The sequence below is a fragment of the Heterodontus francisci genome, chromosome 46 (assembly GCF_036365525.1).
Source record: "Heterodontus francisci isolate sHetFra1 chromosome 46, sHetFra1.hap1, whole genome shotgun sequence".
Taxonomy (NCBI): Eukaryota; Metazoa; Chordata; class Chondrichthyes; order Heterodontiformes; family Heterodontidae; genus Heterodontus; species Heterodontus francisci.
In genome coordinates, this window is record NC_090416.1 from 13,465,239 (window position 1) to 13,481,365 (window position 16,127).

The 16,127-nt window shown below is 45.6% G+C and overlaps 1 protein-coding gene across 6 annotated transcripts in view; it reads left to right on the forward strand.

The window, feature by feature from the left end:
• cgnb (cingulin b) overlaps positions 1-16,127 on the forward strand; it is an 81,859-nt gene that overhangs the window by 17,215 nt on the left and 48,517 nt on the right. For 5 of the 6 annotated variants that reach the window (XM_068022668.1, XM_068022674.1, XM_068022671.1 and 2 more), the window contains exon 2: positions 1,670-1,753. The exons of the other annotated variant lie outside the window; for it this stretch is intronic. The gene's annotated coding sequence lies outside the window, so the exon portion shown is untranslated. The remainder of the gene's footprint in view (positions 1-1,669; positions 1,754-16,127) is intronic. 6 annotated transcript variants of the gene reach the window in all.

The following is a 16,127-nucleotide window of genomic DNA, read 5'->3' on the forward strand; positions in this document are numbered from 1 at the left end:
TGGTGCTCTACACGTGAGTCTTGGTCATGTATGCGTGCAGGGCTTCTGGGGGTGAGGGAAGGGGGAGGGCTGAGACTAGTCCTGCCCGTAGCTCCGCTTTCCAGCGGGGAATGCTGGTTTTGTAATCAGGAGTAGGAATTCTGTGCAGTTTCCTTTTTACTTTCCCTCTACTTGCACCTTCCACCCCCCCCACCCCCCACCCCCAACCTCCAGACCGGGAGTGCAAAGGTCATTTGTGGTTTCCAGCTGAGAATGCTTTCAGGGCAGACTTGGATAGTTGGGTTTGTATTTATGTTGTGCTACCATGGATGTCGCCTTTGCCTGCCTGGCTATTGGAGGACCCCCCCCCCCACCCCAAATGATCGTGTGACCTCAACGTCTGGCGCTAAGCTTCCCAAATTGCGGCAGTGACTGCACCTCAAGTGTACCTCACTGGATCTGAACCTCTTTGGGCCTTCCTGAAGTCATGAAAGACGCCATTAAAAATGCAAGATCCTTCTTTCCGAGTTGGTATTGGTGCAAGTGAGGCAGATTAGCGAGTTGTTTTTTTTTTTGAAACGCTGGCTATCTGCTTCAAAGTAGCTGCCTCCCTGTTTTATGTTTCAGATTGTTTTATGAGAAACTCTGGGAGATGACTGCTGCCGTTTTGCAGAGGAGACTTGAGGTGCAAAATATGTGCCGGGGCACCCGGCTTGAACTGTGTAGATCTGGTGCGACTGTGCTGTCTTTTGCAGTCTTGTCGGATTTTAGGCAGCATTCCTGTAACGTGGATTAGAGACTTCTTTTGTACGAATTGGCAGGACGGATCCCAGGAAGCTTCAGCGATGAAACAGCCTGCATGTGGGCAAATTTGTACGGAACCTGTCTCCTACTGAAACCTTGGTGGCTGCCACTTAATGGATTGCTGTCATAAAGACAGCCCTCAGCTGTTCCTAATAATCAACTCCAGATTTGTCAGGGGGCACTACTTGCAAAGGCTATTCCTTCATGTTTTACATTTCTTTTCATGTCCATTTCTGACTTGGTGTGGTTTTAGATCTTTTGCTCGGGACAAGTTAAATAGACATTTTTTTCACATAGTTGAAAAAACTGATATCAATTTTGGCAAATTAATTGAATCCAGGATCATATGTCCTTTAAAGATGTATTTTTTGTGTTTTTTTATGTATTGTACCTTTTATTGCAATAAAACATCCCAAGGTGCTTCACAGGAGCATTATAAAGCACCTAGCCACACACACACATTATAAAAGCTCAGTCAAGGAGTGTCTTAAAGGGGGAGAGAGAGTCGGAGAGGTTTAGGGAGGGAATTGCAGGGCTTAGGGCCCCGGCAGCTGAAGGCACAGCCAACAATAGTGGAAATCGGAGGATGCTCAAGAGGCCGTAATTAGATGAGCACAGAGATCTTGGAGGGTGGTGGGGCTAGAGGCGATTAGTGATGGGGAGGAGGTGAGCGCCATGGAGGAATTTGGAAACTTTTAAAAAATGTTTGAATTGCTTAACTGGGAGCCACTGCAGGTCAGTGAGCACGGAGAGGGTGATGGGTGAACAGGACTTTGTGTGAGTTAGGATGCGGGCAGTAAATTAATATATCGATTGTTGCTGGGTGCAGTTCGTTGGCAATGGCAGTCTGCTGGATGTGATTCAAATGCCTATTCTTCTTCTTTAGATCCAGAAGATGAATGTCAGCAGACATGGTGAGGAACGTTGTTGAAACCAGTTCTGCCCTAAAACCACATATGCACACTTTCTAGTGAGTATTACTGGATAATGATCAGGTGTAAGACTCCGAGCATCTTTGTTTTCCTTTTATATTGGTTCAGCATAACCTCCCTGCTTTTGAACTCAACACCTCTATCTATGAATCCCAGTATATGTGAATTGCCATGGGAACGTTTTTCTACACTTAAAAGGCACTTGTAAGTGTTTTGTGTATCTCTCCTCACATCTCAGTTCTTCCCAATCCTTTTTCAATCCCCAACTTTTGCATCTACCCTATACAAGTCACTGCCTTTGAATTACCATTGAGATCTTTCAACAGCATAGTGTAATGTATGTAAGAATTTTTCTCCTCGAAAGGAGGCATTGCTGGATCTGGTGCTGGGAAATGAGGTGGACCAAGTGTCTGTGGGGGAACACTTTGGGAAGAGTGATCATCATATCATAAGGTTTAGACTAGTACTGTACAAAAGGAAGGAACGATATAGGTAGACCATCTAGATTGGAAGAGGGCTAATTTCAAAGCGATGAGAAAGGACCTAGCCAGGATAAAATGGAACCAAAGACTGACAGGAAAAACTGTCACGGAACAATGGATTATCTTTAAGGAAGCGATGTGCAGATACAGGCTAGGTATATTTCAACAAGGGCGAAAGGTAGGGGAACCAATAACAGAGGACCTTGGGTGACGAGGGATGTACAAGATTACGATGAAACAAAAAAAGAGGGTGTATGATGCATGTCGGGTGAATTCTACAAATGAGAATCTGGCCAAATACAATAAGTTGAGGGAGGGGTGGTGAAAAGGAAAATAAGACTGGCAAAGAAAGAATATGAGAATAGAATGGCAGTTAACACAAAAGGGGAGCCCAAAAAATATTCCTCCACTATGTACTGGGTAGTAAGAGGTGGAGTGGGGCCTATAAAGGACAAAGAGGGTGATATATGCTGAGAGGCACAGGGCAAGGCTAGAATACTTAATGAGTACTTCGTATCGGTGTTTACTGAGGGAGAGGAATCTGACAAAATAATCAGTAGAGGCAATGGATAGGGTAAAAATTGAGAGGGAGGAGGTATTGGAAATGTTGTCTTTGTTAAGGGTGGATAAGTCACCTGCACTGAATGGCTTGCATCCCAGGTTGCGAAAGGAAGTGGGGGTACAGGTAGCAGAATGGGCTTGCCATGATCTTCCACTCTTCCCTCGATATGGGGGAGCTGCTAGAGGATTGGAGAGTGGCAAATATGACACCCTTATTCAAGAAAGGGTGTGAGGCAAGTCCGAGCAACTATAGGCCAGTAGTTTAACATCAGTTATAGAACCAAAGAAAAAGTACGGCACAGAAGGAGGCCATTCAGCCCATCGTGTCAGTGCCAGCTGAACAAACTAGCCGCCCACACTAATCCCACCTTCCAGTACCTGGTCCATAGCCCTGCACTTTACAGCACTTCAGGTGCATGTCCAGGTACCTTTTTTGAAAGAATTGAGGGTTTCTGCCTCCACCACTGTTCCTGGCAGTGAATTCCAGACCCAGCACCCTCTGGGTGAAAAAGTTTCTCCTCATGTCCCCTCTAATCCTTCTACCAATCACCTTAAATCTGTGCCCCCTGGTAACTGATCTCTCCGCCAGGGGAAACAGGTCCTTCATAGGCCCCTCATAATTTTGTACACCTCAATCAAGTCACACCTCAGCCTCCTCAGTTGCAGGGAAAACAACCCTAGCCGATCCAATCTTTCTTCATAGTTGCAACCTTAAGCCCTGGAAACATTCTTGTAAATCTCCTCTGTACTCTCTTCAGAGCAATTATGTTCTTTCTGTCGCGTTTTAGACAGTTCCAGCATGACATCCCTGCTTTTGTATTCCATACCTCGCCCAATAAAGGGAAGCATTCCATATTCCTTCTTTACCACTCTATCCACCTGTCCTGCCACCATCAGGGACCTGTGGACATGCACTCCAAGGTCTCTCACTTCTTCTACCCCTCTCAATATCCTTCTGTTTATTGTGTATTCCCTCGCTTAATTTGCCCTCCCCAAATGCATTACCTCACACTTCTCTGGATTGAATTCCATTTGCCACTTTACCGCCCACTCAACCAAACCATTGATATCATTCTGGAGTTCATGGTTTTCCTCTTCACTATTAACTACATGGCCAATTTTTGTGTCATTAGCAAATTTCCTAATCGTGCCTCCCACATTTAAGTCCAAATCATTAATATATACCACAAAGAGCAAGGGACCCAACACTGAGCCCTGTGGAATGCCACTGGAAACAGCTTTCCATTCGCAAAAGCATCCATCGACTACTACCCTTTGTTTCCTGTCCCTGAGCCAATTTTGGATCCAACCTGCCACATTCCCCTGTATCCCCATGGGCTTTCATTTTATTGCCCAGTCTGCCATGCGGGACCTTGTCAAATGCCTTACTAAAACCCATATAGACCACATCCACTGCACTCTCTCATCAATCCTCCTTGTTATTTTCTCAGAAAACTCAATTAAGTTAGTAAGACATGACCTTCCCTTAACAAATCCATGCTGACTATCCCTGATTAATCCGTGCCTTTCTAAGCGGCAGTTTATCCTGTTCCTCAGAATAGATTCTAACAATATACCCACCACTGCGGTCAGACTGACCGGCATATAGTTGTGGGCGGTGCAGTGGTTAGCACCACAGCCTCACAGCTCCAGCGACCTGGGTTCAATTCTGGGGCATGCCTGTGTGGAGTTTGCAAGTTCTCCCTGTGTCTGCGTGGGTTTCCTCCGGGTGCTCCGGTTTCCTCCCACATGCCAAAGACTTGCTGGTTGATAGGTTAATTGGCCTTTATAAATTGCCCCTAGTATAGGTAGGTGGTAGGGCAATATAGAGATAGGTGGGGATGTGGTAGTAATGTGGAATTAGTGTAGGATTAGTATAAAATGGGTGGTTGATGGTCGGCACAGACTCGGTGGGCCGAAGGGCCTGTTTCAGTGCTGTATCTCTAAACTAAAACTAAATAATTATTTGGCCTATCCCTCGCACCTTTTTTAAACAATGGTACAGCGTTCACAGACCTCCAATCATCTGATACCTCGCCTATATCTAGTGAGGATTTGAAGATGATCCTCAGCGCATCTGCTATTTCCTCCCTGGCTTTCTTTAACAGCCTGGGATGCAATCCATCCAGTCCTGGTGATGTCTCCACTTTCAAGGATGTCAGACCTTCAAGCACTTACTCTCTTTATGGTTATCGTATCTAATATTTCACACTCCTCCTCTTTAACTACAATGTCTACATCAACCCTCTCCTTTTGTGAAGACAAAGAAAAAAAACTCATTCAAAACCCGGCCCACATCTTCTGCATCCATGCATATGTTCCGTTGTACATCTCTGATAGGCCCTACCCTTTCCTTAGTTATCCTCTTGCTCTTAACATACTGATAAAACATCTTTTGGGTTTTCCTTGATTTTATCTGCCAATAATTTTTCATGTCCTCTCTTTTTGCTTTTCTAATTTCCTTATTTTACTACCCCCCCCCTTCTGCGCTTTCTATACTCCTCTAGGTTTTCTCAAGTATTAAGATAATTGTGATCGTCATAAGCTTTTTTTTTTTTGCTTTAATTTACCCTGTATGCTTTTTAGATAGACAGAGGGCTCCAGATTTGGCAGTACCACCCATAATCTTTGTGAAGACAAGCCTACTACTGTGCCCCTGGTATCTCGCTCTTTAATGCCTCCCACTGGTTTGCCACTGATTTTTCCTTCAAGTAGCTGTATCCAGTCCACTTTCGCCAGGCCATCTCTCAGTTTCGTAAAATTTTGCCTTCCCCCAATTTAAAATTTAGATGGCTAAGGTTTTAGAAACAATAATTAGCGATGGGTCAAATGGCCACCTCTTGTGCTGTAATGACTCTCTGACTCTTGTTGTGGACTTGCTTCGGTTTCCTTTCTTAGATGCTCTCTAAGCTTAATGAACAAGAGGGAATCTTTCAGACTTATATTAGATGTTAAGTAGAGTAGACAAAGTTGATCCTCAGTACTATTTAAGACACCAGATGTGGAGACATGGGTAAAACTGGTAAAAGGCAAGCTCACAGTTGCTGTTGGGAAGCCCTCCTCTAATTCATTCCTGGATGGATGGTAAAGTCAGAAGTTATTGGAGGCTGCTAGGTGCTGTGCTGCTGCTTTGGAAGGATGAGGTCCATGGGTCAAACGGTATCTCCTACTTTTGTGACCTGGCTTGCATAATATCTGACCCTTGAGATGGTTAGTATCTGTCATATTACTGGTGTGGGCCATGAGTCGTTGCACCCCTGTTCCAGATAGTAGTATTGGTGTTAGTGCTTTGCACCATGGGTCTGTACCTGGTTTGGAACAGCAATAAAGGAAATTGAGCTCCAATGGGAAGAAGTCCCTGTGCCCTTGGTTGCTTTACATTCCTTACAGATGCTGACGGAGAGTATATTGAAATTGGAAGAAAATACTTGTATGGGATGTGGGCGTCGCAGGCAAGGCCCTAACTGCTTCTTGGGAAGGCAATGGAGAACTGCTGCAGTCCGTCCCACAATGCTGTAGAGAAGCAAGTTCCAGGATTTTGACCCAGCGACGGTGAAGGAATGGCGGGATGGTGTGTGGCTGGAGGGGAACCTGCAGGTGGTGGTGTTCCCATGCGCCTGCTGCCCTTGTCCTTCGAGGCGGTAAAGGTCGCCGGTTTGGAAGATGCCAGTGACTTCATGTGACTTCATACCGTAACTAGTAGTAACTTTGACTTTATTCTGCGTGTAGCAATCTTAGAGAGGTTTACCCGCAATCTGCTTTTAAGCGACCTTTTTGTAATTTTCTTTCTCATTTATTGTTGAAGTGTTATTGTGACACCAAGCTCAGATAACTCTATGCAAAGTCTACTTCGAGCTCCTGGCAAAATTATGCACATTGTTCATTCAAATAAACTGCACTTTCCAAGATCTGACCTTTTTTTGAAGCAGGTTCTTACCCCACAGAGATCTGCGTAGTCCCTGGTGTTGATCTGTTGTTTAGGGTGCGAGATGGTGAACTACAATTGACTCTTGGCATCCCAGGGCTGGGAGGAGGGTAAATCAGCAATAGTTCCTGTACCTGGCTGCAATCCAGTGACTGCTGATAAGTGAGTAAGCATGAATGTTGGGTGAAGTCGAGGCTAGGTTCAGCTGTGATGCCTGTCACAAGTGTGCTGGCACTCAGTCTCCAGTACTCCGCCTGTGGAGTAGGTATTTGGCTGAGGTACTGGAGGGCTGTCTGATCCCATGAGTTGATGGGCCTATGCTCTCTGGGGTTTGAATGCGAGTTGATCTCATTGAAACGTGCAAAATTCTGAGACGGCTTGACAGGGTAGATGCTGAGAGGATGTTTCACCCTGGCTGGAGTGTCTAGAACCAGGGGGCCACAGTCTTCGGGTAGAGGGTCGGGCATTTCGGGCAGAGATGAGGCGAGATTCCCACACTCTGGTTTGTGAATTTTTGGAATTCTCTCAGCCGGAGAGCCGTGGGTGCTCAGTTATTGAGTATATTCAAGACTGAGATGGATTCGTTTTTTTTGGGGGGGCACCAAGGGAATCGAGGGATAGGGATCATGCAGGAAAGTGGAGCTGAGGTTGAGGATCAGCCATGGTCTTGTTAAATGGCGGAGCAGGCTTGAGGGGCCGAATGGCCTACTCCTATTGTGCTTTTATAAGTGGATACCTTCGGAAGACGAAGGAGGTGGGAGATCGGTGGTGGGGGGGAGGGGGGTGGGGGGAGGAGGAGGGGGCGGTGCACAGGGAAGGGCCAAGAGAGAAGCACCGCTGCCTGTGTTTGTTTCTGTCTCTGACAAATTTGATCAGGGTAATTTCTAACTTGAGTAATCTGCTTCAAGATTGACATGGATGTATGCAACAGTTATTAAGTTGCACATCAAATGTGATTTCATTTTTTTTTTGATTGAAAATTGACACAGCAGGAGATTTGCATCAGATATTTATAATGATGTGAATTTCCCCTTTGCAGCCCCAGGGAATTAAGAGGATGATGTGGGAGTTATACTGGCTTAATTTACTGGCTTTCCTTTTTCATAAATTAGAGAGCTATTTTTTCACTTTAAGTGGTTTTGGCATTGCAAGTTGAGTGTATTGTACTGTGAAGAACAAAGCTCCTTCTGATTTCTAATTTTTCTTGGCACGAGAATCAGTTCTCAGTTCTGCATTTTAAGACAGTAACCTTGTCTGACTAAATGAAAAAGGAAGAATGTGTAGGGCCACGGGGCGAAGGTGAGGGAGTGGCACTAGGTAAATTGCTCCTTCGGAGAGCCAGCACAGATATGATGGGCTGAATGGCCTCCTTCTTCTGTACTGTAGCGATTGTGAAAATCATCAGTCTTTGCCTGTGATGGAGAACTGTTAATTTTTTTTTTGTTATTCGTTCATGGGGTGCCATTGCTGGCGTTTTATTGCCTTTAAAATGTTGGTGAGTCGCTGCCTCGAACTGAGGCAGTCCCTGTGGTGTAGGTACGCTCAATGGCGGTGTTGGGTAGGGAGGTCCAGGATTTTTGATCCAGCGACTGAAGGAATGGCAATATATTTTGAAGGCGGGATGTTGTGCGACTTGGAGGGGACCTTGCAGGTGGTGGTGTTCGCATGCGCCGGCTGCCCTTGTCCTGGTCTTAGCGAGTTGCTGCAGTGCATCTTGCAATGGAACACACTGCAGCCACGGTGTGCCAGTGGTGGATGGGTTCCCAATCAAGCGGGACTGCTTTGTCCTGGATGGTGTCGAGCTCCTTGAGTGTTGTTGGAGCTGCACCCATCCAGGCAAGTGGAGAGTATTCCATCACACTCCTGACTTGTGCCTTGTAGATGATTTGCAGGCGGTGGTTTTCGAGATTGATGAAACCACTTTGGATACTGCACAAGATTTCTAAATTATGGATATGAATCGTAAGGCATGTTTTTCCTGAGGAGGATAGTTGTGAACAATTAAGCAGCCTGGAGCAAAGCCACAGCGTTTTGTCATAAGGATTTCAATAAGTTTAATGCTGGAAAGATGTGTCCGCTTGAGCTGTGAATAACATTCAGCTGGACAATTAAGAGTTTTTGTCCTTCCAAACTCATGAATATCTGGAGAGAGCATTTTGAGCCTTGACCTTTATTAACTCTTTGCTCCCCAATGTTGCCCACAGTGACAATTTGCATTTATGTGGTGCCTTTAACGCTGTGCAATATCCCAAGTCTTTTCGCGAGCATAAGCAGACAACAGTTGACAATTAGCGGAAGGACGAGACCTGAGGATAGGTGACTGAATGCTTGGTAAAGGAGGTTGGTTTTAAGCAATGTTTTTAAAGAGAAGGTTGGAGATGGAAGGAGGTTTTGTGGGATTCCAGAGCTTGGGGCCGAGACAGCTGAAGGCATGGGTATAAATGATGAGGCGAAGGAACTGGGGAATGCATCAAAGGCCAGAGTTTGAGGAACGCAAAGATCTCGGAGGCTTGTCGGGCTGGAGGAGCTCAGATAGGGCGTGGCAAGGCCATGGGGGCAGGGGGTTGGGGCATTGAACACAAGGATGAGAATTTTAATCTTGAGGTGTGAGTGGAGCGGGAGCCGATTCAAAATCCTTGCTGTCGTTTTAGGAATCCCTCCGAGGCCTTGCTGCACTCTACTACTGCAACCTCCTCCGGCTGTACGGTCCGACCCATGCACCTCCCACTCTGCCCCCCTCTGCACCCCTGCCAACCATTCCTCACTTGATGGCAGGGCTTTTGTCTGCCCACGTCGTGTCCTCGGGGATTCCTTCCGGAAACCTTTTTAACCTTTTTATGATTTTTTTTTTGGCCGTGTTTTCGTTCAGCCTTCCCACTGTTGCTGGCCCTGTGCTCCAGCTGAACATCTTAGAATGTTTTTATAACGCTGAGGGCACTTAAAAAAAAAAATATGTAAGTGGTTTAATGATGGGGTTCCTGTTCTGTAACTGGTGGTGGAGAAAGGATTGGAGTGACTGGGATGAGTGCAGCTCCAACCACACTCAAGAAGCCCTAGACCGTCCAGGACAAAGCAGCCCTCTTGTTCGGCACCCCATCTGCCAACTTAAACATTACCCCCTCCATCACTGACACACTGTGGCTGCAGTGCGTGCCATCAATAAGATGCACTGCAGCAACTTATATAAGCAAATACTGCACTGCATTGAAGGGCATTGGTGCATTTATTTCCCTCCTTATTGATACTGATATACTATGCTATTTCCCCCCCCCCCACCAACACCGTGTCGTGACACTGATGCACTTTGTGAGTATGGTAGCATACTGGCCCAGAGACACGAGTTCAGATCCCACCACGGCAGCTGGGGAATTTAAGTTCAGTTAATTAAATACATCTAGAGTGAGGAGCTAGTATCAGTAAAGGTGACCATGAAAATACTGGATTGTCGTTTTTAAAAAAAAAAATAAAAGCCCCCAGCTGACTGACTAATGCACTTCAGGGAAGGACATTAATATAAAAGCAAAATACTGCGGATGCTGGAAATCTGAAATAAAAACAAGAAATGCTGGAATCACTCAGCAGGTCTGGCAGCATCTGTGGAAAGAGAAGCAGAGTTAACGTTTCGGGTCAGCGACCCTTCATCGGAACTCAATGCTGGCCTTGCCAATGATGCCCACATCCTGTGAATAAATAAAAACAAACACTTCACAGTACAATTTGGAAGTATCTTGCTTCCCCCCCCCCCCCGCCCCCCCTCCCCAACTACCAAGACAACAATAGTAGTTATGTGGAATAAACTCCCTCAACAAAAGCAGTTAATACTGTGGTGATTCACTCCCGTTGTAAAATGAATGAGGCTTGAAGATTAAAGGGATAGATGATCAAGTGCTCTGTGGAACATGATGAATGAGTCATCTGTGGCACATACTGGTCACAGATAAATAATATAGGCTGTAAAGGAAGGCGTGGTCATGACTATCTTGTCTCTTCTGTGCCTGTAACCTTTTTAACCATTATCTCTCGAGTTGATAGCTCATCCTGTGATTCTTTTCCCATGTAATTTGCGTTTCCCAGGGCTCTGCCCTTCCTCCCACTCTGCTTCACATCGATGACCTCTCCACTCATCATTCAGTCCAGTCAGTCTGCTCTTTTGATGATTCTGTTCGACATTCATTAACTTCCTTCAGACCACTTCCCTTCGCTACATGCGACATTCCTCCCCGGCATTTTATCTTTTTTTTAACATTTCACGGTACGTGATATTAGATTTCCCTGATTGCTAATACCTTCATTGAGGCTAATGTCCTTCATCTCCTCTTCCATTCTCGGCCCCTCCAGGGAAAGAAGAAGAACTTAAAATTTTTATTTTATGCCCTTCGTGAACCTCCTCTACCACTCCAGACATCCTAAAACCCTTCACAGCTAGTGGATGTTGTGGGAGCAGTTCAGGAGTGACTCCAGTAAAAGCAAAATACTGCCGATGCTGGAACTCTGAAATAAAAACAAAGTGCTGGAGATACTGAGCAGCTCTGTCAGCGTCTGTGGAGAGGGAGGGAGAGAGAGAGAGAGAGAAGCAGAGTTGCCGTTTGAGGTCGATGACCTCTCGTCAGAAGGACATGTCAAAGGTCACTGACCTGAAAAGTTAACTCTGCTTCTCTCTCTCTCCACAGATGCTGCCAGACCTGCTGAGTATTTCCAGCACCTTCTGTTTTTATATCAGGAGTGACTCCATTTGCTCTAGTATTTGATGGGTCTTAACCTGCCTGGGAATGTCCAATCTGAAGATGAGAGGAAAAAAAAAAATCATTACTGGCGACAGAGCAAGCATTCACACCCAGCTTTTATTCCCTGGCATCAGGCGGTTTTCCAAATAGTTGGTTAGTTGTTGTATAACTTGAGAAAGAGCTGGCATGCTTTGGGTGGAGTAATATGAACTGAGGAGATTTCCTCACTCCTTCTCATACTCCACCCAAAGAGGTCAAAAACTTGAGGCCATCTCCGAAAAGGATGATTGGTGAGGCAGAGCAGTCAGTGTTGGCTTTGCTTAAGACAGCTAAAAGTCATTAGCCGTGCATATAAGCCAGGAACTGTGGTGATAGTTTGACTCGGCTGCTGTCTTTGCAGCAAGTTTTTATAGAATTTAACTCCTGTGAATCACTTTGAAAGGCCGTTTTCAGTGTTCTCATCTTCTAGTTTGTTCTTGTGCGCCCAACGCAGTGGTTTATTTCGGTGATTATCAGGGCAGAGTTGGCAATGAGGACTGAATCTGTCCTCAAGGTTAAACAAACAGTTTATGTTTTTGTTCAGTTCTCATGGTCGCACTCCTCAAGCTTCTGAAAGCGATGCTCTCGAGCTTATACTGATTTTAGATTATTGTCAACTTGGTAGGGGTGACTAAAACTAGAGGGCATAGATTTAAGGTGAGAGGGAGGAGGATCAAAGGGGTAAATTTTTCACATGAAGAATAGTGGGTATCTGGAATGAGCTGCCAGAGGTGGTGGTGGAGGCAGGAACAGTAGCGACATTTAAGAGGCATCTAGACAGGTACTTGAATGAGCGAGGCATAGAGGGATATGGAATTAATGCAGGCAGGTGGGATTAGTATAGATGGGCATTATGGTCGGCATGGACGCGGTGGGCCGAAGGGCCTGTTTCTATGCTGTATGACTCTCTGGGCAGCCGACTGAAGATGAGAAACCCCTTGCTTGCAGGAGTTGGATGTGTTGAGTCTACTTTGTAATGTTCTATAGGGACCAGCAACTTCAGAAGCTTTATGTGGTTTGAAAATTCAGACAGCTAAAGGTCAACTCAGTTTTCCCATCTAAGGAAACACCTACCAGATGTTGCACTGCTGTCAACTAACCAACATTGAAAGTTTCCCCTTCACTGATTTTTGGAAGCAGATCATTGGTCCCAAGCAGCGTGCCATATGTGAATGAAAGGTGTGCTGTGAACTCCCTGATGTCTCAGTTGATAAAACAGTGTGTCAGTGAGCTGTACAGAGCAGAGAATCCCAGGTTTGAATTCCATGTCTGCTCTGCGTTATTTCCTCTCAGCTTTGGTGCTGCAATTGCCTTCGGCACTATAAATTAGAGGAACAGTAATCTAGAGTTCTAGATTTCAAAGCAGTGATCGCTATTTGTGCGTGAGTGATATGTTGTCTCGTGAGTAAATGTGTGCACGTCATTTATTGATGAGATTTCCTTCATGTGTTTCTCACCCTTAACTTTACACACAAGTGCCTGTGAAATGATGGTTGTAATCCAATCCTCCTCCATTCTTGTATTAAAAGCATGCTGGAAATCTGAAACAAAAACAGGAAATGCTGGAAATACTCAGCAGGTCCGGCAGCATCCGTGTAGAGAGAGAGAAGCAGGGTTAATGTTTCAGGTCAGTGACCCTTCATCAGAAGGGTCCATTCTTGACTGTTTTCCAAGTCACTTCTACTGGGTTAAGAGCACGAGATAGGAGCAGGATTTGGCCCTTCGAGCCTGCTCCGCTGTTCATTACAATCATGGCTGTTTGTCAACCTCAATTCCACCCTCCGACGCTATCCCCATAACCCTTAATTCCCGTGGTATCCAAAATCTATCAATTTCTGTCGTCAATACATTCGACTGAACATCCACAGTAGAAAATTCCAAAGATTCACAACCACCCCCCTGCCGAGTGAAGCAACGAATCCTCATATCAGTCCTAACTGGCCGACCGTTCTAGATTCTGCAGCCAGGGGGAAAACAGCCTCTCAGGATCTACCCTGTTAAAACCCCTGAAGAATTTTACATGTTTCAATGGGATCACCTCTTATTCTTCTAAATTCTGCAGGCCCATTCTACTCTGATGGGGTGAGATGAAGAGGGGTGGGAGGAGGCTCGTGTGGCGCATAAACGCCAGTGCGGAGCAGACGGGCCGAATGGCCTGTTTCTGTGCTGTACATTTTAATGCCTTCTGCACCTCTGCTCATAGGACAACCGTCACATCCCAGGAGTCAGTCTAGTGAACCTGTTGTTGTACTCCCTCCAAGGCTAATATTTCCTTCCTTAGATAAGGAGACCAAAACTGTACACAGTTCTACAGGTGCCTGCCACCCAGCAGCACCTCATCCAAGTGCATGTGATATAAAATGTGATTTCAGGGTTATATTGAGGCAAAGCAGTCAGTCTGCCCACAAGCTATTTTAACCATCTTGTCATTTTACTATCACGTCGCAACACAGTGCACAGTTTAGCAACACATTTATCGTTGTCTTTAATGAACCCAGGAACTAATTTTTTTCTCTTCCCTAATTCCCTCATTTACTGCAATCCTTTCAGTCCAAACAACTCCGGTAGAAAATATTTAAATAGTTTTCTTGTCTCTATGGGTGTTTAGCGTGCAGTTTTGAATTCCAGTAGAGATAAATATTCACAATCCAGAGTGGGACTCCTGCCTGTTTTCCTTTTTATGCATGTATTTAATTTTCAACCTCCTCTTTCTAGTCCTGAGCTCCTCTGCTACTTGTAGTGACTCTGCTGTTAGCCCAGTTGGCTCACGATGGGAGGGAAATTGAACCTGGGGCTAGCTTGGTCTCTCTGGTTCGGTTACACACAAATTGAATTTACCGAGTCAGACAATTGGGAGTTGAGTGTTGTTTGACAATCTTGCGGCAAAAACGGCGCATGCCCATGCGGCTGCGTTGGGGGCAAATGCCGCTGCAGGATTGCATCAGTACTGAAGCTCTAACTAGAGCTATTAAGTTTTAGGTACAACCTTTTTTTTTGAATCCATTCATTTTAAATTAATGAGCCTCAAGACTCCACGGGGAGACTAAGAAGATCTGTTGGTGAGTTTCCATTGCCTTACAAGGGAGAGAACATCCGTGTGAGGCGAAGCATACCCAGCCCCCTCAGGAATGGATTTGAGTCGCACGAGTGATTAAGACTTTTTAAAAAAAAAAAGAATTGAACTGCCTTCCTCCTTTAGCTAGAGATGCATCCAATGTGGTGCTTGTCTGTGCCTGTCCCGCTTAGCCTGCGAACTCCATTGGGGTCTGTGTTTGGAAGGTACCAGCAGATGCAACCCCAGCATGACTTCCAGGATGGGGACCCGAGGCATTTCAGAGCTTGTGATCATTTTAGAGGTTGTAATGCGTTGCGAAGAAGTCACTGGTAAATGATTAGTCATAGATCTTGACCTGAACTTTCCTGTAATAACATTCCTGAAAACTGTAGAATCTACAGCGTCTTGTCTATCCTTAAGGGTAAACCCTAACTAGGGGGCCATCGATATAAGAGGGTCCCTAATAAATCCAATAGGGAGTTCAGGAGAAACTTCTTTCCCCAGAGAGCGGTGAGAATGTGGAACTCACTACCACAGGGAGTGGTTGAGGGGAATAGCAGAGATACATTTAAGGGGAAGCTGGATAAATACATGAGGGAGAAAGGAATAGAAGGATATGGGGATGGGATGAGATGAAGAGGGGGTGGGACAGAGACTCGTGGAGCATAAATATTGCCATTTGTTGGGATGAAAGGCCTGTTGTCCTGTAATTCTATGGAGCCTCACCAATCGGAATTAGACTGTTTTGGGTTTAGTCATTTTTGATTTGTATGCAAATCTCTGAACCATACGCACCAGGTCCACCTGCAAGTTCCCCTCCAAGCCACACACCATCCTGACTTGGAACTATATCGGCCATTCCTTCACTGTTGCTGGGTCAAAATCCTGGAACTCCCTCCCTAACAGCACTTTGGATGCACCTACACCACAAGGACTGCAGCGGTTCAAGAAGGCAGCTCACCACCGCCACCACCTTCTTGAGGGCAATTGGGGTTGAACAACAAGGCAATCACATCACGCGAATGGATGGAGGAAACAAAGGTCCTGGTCTCGGCCGAAAATATCTGATCTCAACATTTGACCTCCTCCCATCTGAATTGTGGATAGCAAAGTGTGAAAATGTGACTGCCGGGTGGAGAGACAATTGGTTCAAACTGCAATGACAGCCGCACACCTATCCGGCCTACTCTTCAAGTGTACCCAAGTTTTTATTTGCATACGCAGCCACTTGGGAGAGGAATTGGAGTGGACCCCTCCTCCCCAACAATAGAACTCTGTTATTAAGGGAGTTAGTGCTTTCAGGAGTAGAGAATGATTTGAGGGGGTGGTAGAATTTTAAACAAAACTTGTGTTACTTTTTCTTCCGATCTTGGCCATGCAGGAAGGCAGCTTAAAGCAAAATAGCCAGTGCCGAGCAGAAGGGGGAAACGGGGATGTGCCGGGGTGGAGGACGTACAGTAGAAGAGAAGGATTCTTGTCTGTCTTGCATCTACAGAGGATGACCTCACACTTGGCCAGATTTAATTCCATTTGCCATAGTCTTGCCCACTCGTTTTTGCTAACCTGCTCATGGGTGGAAGCTTTATCGAGTGCCTTCTGGAAGACCTGTATTGATAATATCTGTAG